We start from the raw sequence: 6776 nt of genomic DNA, 5'->3' as shown, positions 1-6776 counted from the left end.
CGGCCGGCTGTGATCGGCCGCAGGAAATGGTGGAGAGGGCGGGGGCGATTAGTGGCCATTTCTCCGGCAGCTGAGCAAAACAGTTGCTAGGCTCAGTGAAGGAGATGATGAGGGCTAGGGCCCAGCAGTAGGTGGGCTGGCTCCCCTAAAAGTATGTTTTACCTCTCCGCTTTCAATGAAAATCTTATTTTTGGTTTCTTTGTAGCAATTTTAAAGGTTGAGACTTGAGAGGTGAGACTAATTCACAAATTTAACTCCCCAATTTCATGCGTTGGCAAGCCATTGTAAGAAGATATTGTAAGAGAGGGAAACTTGAAAATAAAGCAAGAACTGTGGGTCAGACATGACAGTCATAACAAGGACATCTGGTAATAATGGCTTGAAAAAATGGAAGAGAATTTTGGTATAGATCAAAACGGGAGAAGAGAAGCACTGGGTCTAAGCCAAGTCCTGTGGGCACAGGCCCTGGATCATTTAAGTACTGTACTAGCAATCCCTCTGCTTGGAAGTACTTATATTTCTTTAATTTCATTTGATTTCAGCTAAGTGTGCACAGGAGTGCTGCCTTTCAGCTTTATCTTATGTGTGTTTGTTTACTCGAAAGCAGCTAATCAAATTCAGAGGAATTACTGGCAGAAAAGGGTCCACAGTATTGCGGCCTTGGTTACCAAAACTACAATTCCCAGAATGCACCTGATTATGCCTTGCTCTGATCTCAGGTACAGCGGTTTACCATAGCAACAACGCAGCCGGAAACGTATATTTAAGATATACAACTACTTTTCCCAGCATGCAAATAGGAGCAGCATTTGGCTCTCTGATTGGGTGAGCCGATGGTTGTGTGTTCCGTGTTGTGGTGGCGCGGTTCTCCTTTGGGTCGGTTTCAGCAAGGCTGTGGGGGGAGGCGGCGGCGGCGGCGGAGGGGCTTGTCCGGTCCATCTTGCTTGGTGATGGGCTTCTGGGCTGGCGGTGCGTTGAGGGGCGAAGAGGGTACGAACTGTGAGTACTGAGGGGCAGACAGGTGGTCTTTTGGTTACCGAGACCGTCGGAAGAGGGCTCTGATCAAGCATTTGTCTGATCAAGTAATCTGGACTGGAGGAAGGTAGATAACTAGGATGTATATGGGATAAAACCTTGCTGCGGCGACTGGAGCTGAAAAGAAAACTTCTTTGGGGTGGGAACATGGAGGAAACGATGTGAAAGAAACTTTATAGGCCTGCCGAGCACGTAGCTCTGGAGTAGAGCGTGAGTTGCCGCTTGTGTGTGTTTTGTCCTTGCTTTCTTTGTTACTTAACCTGAAATAGAATCACTGTAGGGGTTAAACATACAATAGCAAGAATATCCAAGTGTATAATAAACACCCAGTCTAGAAATTCATTTTTTCGTGCAAATCTCTGAGAACCTAGGAGAGGTCAACTTTCTTCCATTGTCTTTCCCAGTGTCTTCAACATCTAGGCAATAGTAAGTTGCAATTAAGAGCATCCAAAAAGTAAGGTAAAAACTGATGAACATATTTTTACTGCAGTCTAATAGAGTTGTTCTCCTACAAATGAGTTCTAATACATCCTATGCAATGATTCATTTTTTGTGGCCAGGGACTAGTAGAGGATCTTGGGGCACTTTCTGAGTTTACAATGAAAGTAATATTGGAAAATGTTGTAGAGTTAGGGGTTTCTTTGAAGAGTTTCATCAGATGCTGAAGATGCAACTTTTTATAATATTTATATTAAAATTTAAAAACAGCTTGTCACTTCTGCAGTGGAAACTACAAAGAAGTGCTTGGTTCTGGGCACGGTTCTCATATACTTGCAGACGTTGTGTGTTGCCTTTCCTTAAAGAGATGCAGCAGTAGAATGTCATTTGGAAACCTTCCTAGAGTTCTCTCATATGTACGCAAATATGGTGGTCCATAAACTAGAATAGTAATAAAGCCTAATGTGTATTCTAGTGCCAGCAAAGCTAGTTCTTGGGTTTTTCTAGATGTCTTCCACTGTAATGAAGAGTGATGGATTCACAAATGCTGGCTGGCAGGTGCTATTATGAGAAAAGAGCATGAGGGCCAGTCTCAGTGTGTGGCCAGAGCACTGAAAAATGCTATGAGGTAGGACAGGATCTACAGAAGATGACACATGACTGTCGAGCCATGGTTCCAAACCAGGGTTCCTCCAGATGTTGACAAACTACAACTCCCAGTGTCCCCAGCCACAGTAAATTGTAGCTGGGGATGATGGGAGTTGTAGTTCAGCGGTATCTGGCGGAGCCCTGGTTGGGAACCACTGCTCAAGAGCATGGGTGGGAACCATGAATAATGACTGTGAATGTGTTAAAAAGCCTGCTATAAACTAATATATAGGAAAACTCATTGTTTTAAATATGAGTTTCATAATAAACTAGAATACAGACTTAAGCTTTTGTCATGTCATACATTTCAGTTTTTTTAATACAATAAATTTGTTTGTAAGTTTAAAAGTAATGTAAGTATATAATGCATCCTCGCCAAATGGTCCTTGCAGGGGTTTAACAGCCTTCAATGTATGGCCTCAGAAGGCTGTTTAGAATAGAGTAGGGAGGTTCAGGTACCTTCCCCATCTGTACACTCACCATTTCCTGCTCTCTGGACACTGCTGCTGAGCTAGTGAGAGACGTCCTTCGCTGGACTCTCAAGTCTTTCAGCTGCCTCTCATAGACAGGTTTTTAAATGCTTCCCAATGGCTGGTTCCTGATAGTTCTTGCAAGAGGTTTAGACCCCATACACAAAGGTCTCAGCATCTTGTGAGACTGCCACACTGTGGATTCTCAGGCTTGGAGGCTGAAGAACTGGACCAATTTGAGGTGAATAGGGAAGAGGTTCTAAACTGTCTCAAAAAATTAACAAATCTCCAGAGCCAGATGGCTTCCCCCCAAGAGTTCGGAAGGAACTCAAATGTGAAATGGCTGATCACCAAGTAAAAATGTATGACTTGTCCCTACAATCGGGCTCTGTACAAGAGGACTGGAAAGAAGCCAATGTGACTCCAGTTTTCAAAAAGGGATCCAGGGGGGATCTGGGAAATTACAAGCTGGTCAGCTTAACTTCTGTGCTGGGTAAATCGATGGAAAGCATACATAAGGACAAAATTGTTAAATATGTAGAAGTCCAGGCCTTGCTGTAGGAGAACCAGTATGGATCCAGTTGACATAGTATACTTGAACTTCCAGAAAGCTTTTGACAAAGTTCCCCACAAAAGGCTCTTGAGTAAATGTAGCAGTCATGGGATAAGGTTACAGGTTCATGTGTAGATTGGTAACTGGTTGAAGGACAGGAAACAGAGGATAGGGATAAATGGAGCGTTTTCACAATGACTGGAAGTAAGAAGTGGGGTCCCCCAGGGATCTGTCCTAGGACCAGAGCTCTTTAACTTGTTCATAAATGATCGAGAAGTTGGGGTAAGTAGTAAGGTGGCCAGATTTGAAGATGACACGAAACCCTGCTAACTTGGCAAAGAGGCACTTTTAAATGCGATTCTCTTTATTTAGCAGGGGGAGAGTAAATGGCCCTGTCCACCCTCAGCACAGTACCTCCAGTGACTGTTGCTGGTGTCTGTCTTATGTTTCTTTGTAGACTGTGAGCCCTTTGGGGACAGGGATCTACCTTATTTATTTGTTGTTCTTCTGTGTAAACCACCCTGAGCCATTTTTGGAAGGGCAGTATAGAAATCAAATAAGTAAATAATAAATATTTAAGGTAGTGAAAACCAAAACAGATTTTGAGGAGCTCCAAAAGGATCTCTCCACACTTGGTGAGTGGCTGACAAAATGGCAAATGCAGTTCAAGGTAGGCAAGTGTAAAGTGATGCATATTGGAGCAAAAAAACCCAACCGCATATATGTTTATGGGGTCTGAGTTATTGGCCACTGACCAGGAGAGAGATCTTGGGATCGTGGTTGGCAGCTTGTTGAAAGAGTTGACTCAGTGTGTGGGAGCTGTGAAAAAGGCTAATTCCATGTTAGGGGTCATTAGCAAAGATATTTAAAATAAAAATGCTAGTATTATGATCCCTTTATACAAATCTATGGTGCAGCACATTTGGAGTTTTGGCCACCATATCTTAAGAAGGGTATTGTAGAACTCAAAAAGTTGTAGAAGATGGCAACCACATTGATCAGAGGCCTAGAGTACCTTCCATATGAGGAAAGGCTACAACTTCTGGGGCTTTTTAGTTTTGAAAAAAGTCTAAGGAGAGACATGCTAGAGATCTATAAAATTATGCATGGTGTGGAGAGAGTGGATAGATTGAAATTTTTCTTCCTCTCACAACACTAGAACCAGGGGTCATCACATGAGACAGACTGTCCAGAAATTTAGGACTGACAAAAGAAAGCACTTTTCCACACAGTGCATCATTAATCTGTTATCTCCTATGCTATGTGATGATGGCCAGCAGCTTGGATGGCTTTAAAGGGGGCTTAGACAAATTCATGGAGGACAAGTCTATTTATGGGCTACTGGTCTTGATGGCTATAAGCTACCTCCAGGCTCAAATACCAATTGGAGGAGAAAGGGCATGCCTTCATTGCTTGTGGGCCTCCCAGAGGCTAGTGGTGTGCATGGAACCACGGAGGTGTGGTTCGATGCCAGGGTGTGTGTGCCTCTTTAAGGGTGTGGGAGGGTGCACTTACCCCTCTTGCTGCTTTTCCCCTGCTGGCGTTCCGTTTTTTGAAAAGTCCGTGGGGTGGCAGCGTACCTCCCTTCCGTCCCTTCCCCCTCATTCTTGGCCGGAAGTCGCTGGAAAGTACCAGGTGCACGTCATGCGTGCGTGACCGTCTACCGTGTGCGCATGACATGTGCACGCATGCCCAGTGCATATGGCGACTTCCAACCAATAACAGGGGAAGGGGCGGCAGGGAGGTATGCTGCCACCCCATGGACTTCTGAAAAAACAGCACTGGCGGGGGAAAGGCGGCAGGAGGGGTAAGTGCACCCTCCCCCATCCTTAAAGAGGCACCCCCACCCACCCCCAGCATCAAACCTTCGAGCCAGTGCCACCTTTGAACCGGTTCGGAGGCCTTTAGAATGACCTCCGGACTGGTTCATGCACATCCCTACCAGAGGTATCTGGTGAGCCACTTATGTAAGCTCTGTTTCTTATAGAACTGACATTTTATTCATAGTATAATTCCACTCTGTATAAGTAACAAGGTGTATAGTCATGTTAAATTGGTAGTTCTTGCTGCACACATTTCACTATGTGTTTTTGGTTAATGCTGGTAAGCATAATATCTTAAACAGAGGTTGGTGGTCTAAATGGATGTATTCTCACCTAAATTCAGGAGGAGTCACCGTGGTGCCTTACTCGCTATGAGCCCTTTCACATGATCGAGGAGAAAGAGCTTGAGGGAGAGCAGGGAGGAACGCTGCTTTCACTTACTTCCCGGCAGACAATCCCTCTTGACTCCCTGGATGGGTGGATCACCCGTCCACACAATTGCCAGCAGCTGCTGGCAGCACAGAGGGTCGGGATGCTTCGGTGCATTATGGGGATTCTCCAGAAGCTGGCCGGGAGCCCTGCAGTCTCCCAGGCAGACAATCCAAGGAAACGGGGCTAAGAGAGCACTAGCTCTCTTAATCTCATTCAAGAGGGTGACTGGCTTGGCAGGTTTGCTGCCATGGTTCCACCGGGATCAGGCGCAGTCCCAGTGGTTCTCATGCATGGGCAAGACCGGGCTTGGTTTCGTTAGCCCAATTTTGCTTGCTCGTGAGAGCAGCCTCTATGTGTTGCTTTTAGCTTGGCTACTCTCTGTTCCATCAGGAGCACTTCCTGCTGTCTTCCTGCTCAGAAAATGGGAAAAGTCTATGTTTGCAGCCAGTGGTCCCTCTAATTTCTTTCATCTCTGTGCGGAATGAGTTTTGTTCTGGATGGCAGTATCAAGGCAGTGTGCGCGCACCTGTATTTCAGAATGGGGCATTCCTGATTCAACCTGAGTGGGATCTAAAATTAACTGAGCAGACATCAGAAAACTTGTGAGCGTGCGCACGCCTTGGAGGGAACAGTACTTGCAGCATATGTCATCAATCTTCTTTTTTGTTCTCTCGAGGAAGACATATCAGGCAATGATGTGGGTTTTCTGGAAATGCTTGAATGGGAAATTTTCTAGACACTTCTCTGGACATTTTTCTGTTCCCCTAAATAGTGTCACACAAAATGGGAAGTGATCTCATTTGTCATGTTGACATATTTTAAACAAGGTAAAAAGCTCCCCATACTAATTTCATGTGCTGTAGAAATATCTCAGAAGTTCTCCTAATGTGTACAGGTATTTAAACTCAGATATTTGCAGTTTGGGGTTTGAATGGGCCTTCAGGAGAGCATTAAAGGCTTTTTAGCCTGCCTCTTAATGATACCTAATTTTAATGAGTGTTAATCTGGTTTAAATTTTTGTTTTGTTATGTGAGTTTTTAATGTGAACTGCCCTGAGCCACTTTAGGAAGAGCAGTATATAAATAATGTCCTTTTGACAACCTTCTGCTGCCTCTCCCTGGAGGGAAGCCTCCTCTTAGGCTTTTGACTCCAACCTTCTTCCTCACAAGTTGACCTTTCTCCCCATTTGAATGACTGATGCTCCCACCCGGTGCAGCTCCTATAACAGATTAGCTTTCTGCCTCCCTGCCCCTCAGTTTCTTCCCCAGTGGTGTGGTGTGCATCCCCAGGGCTCCCAGTTTGACTCTTCTAGTTGGGGTGCTGTGGGCCCAGGAAATATAGCTGGCTACTAGGTAAATGAGAAGAAATATGTTCACT

The 6776-nt window shown here is 45.0% G+C and overlaps 1 protein-coding gene across 10 annotated transcripts in view; it reads left to right on the top strand.

The window, feature by feature from the left end:
• The window catches only part of ZNF106 (zinc finger protein 106), a 101024-nt gene that overhangs the window by 295 nt on the left and 93953 nt on the right, over positions 1-6776 (top strand). For 4 of the 10 annotated variants that reach the window (XR_008314088.1, XR_008314087.1, XM_053286769.1 and 1 more), the window contains exon 1: positions 881-999. The exons of 1 other annotated variant lie outside the window; for it this stretch is intronic. The gene's annotated coding sequence lies outside the window, so the exon portion shown is untranslated. Of the gene's footprint in view, positions 1-132; positions 152-211; positions 232-793; positions 826-880; positions 1000-1048; positions 1246-6776 lie in introns of those variants that run through there. 5 more of the 10 variants (XM_053286773.1, XM_053286772.1, XM_053286771.1 and 2 more) reach the window with 5 other exon arrangements.

This window comes from Hemicordylus capensis, chromosome 1, assembly GCF_027244095.1.
Source record: "Hemicordylus capensis ecotype Gifberg chromosome 1, rHemCap1.1.pri, whole genome shotgun sequence".
NCBI classification, from domain to species: domain Eukaryota; kingdom Metazoa; phylum Chordata; class Lepidosauria; order Squamata; family Cordylidae; genus Hemicordylus; species Hemicordylus capensis.
The sequence above is the reverse complement of the archived record's forward strand: the minus strand, read 5'-3'. Positions and strand labels throughout refer to the sequence as shown.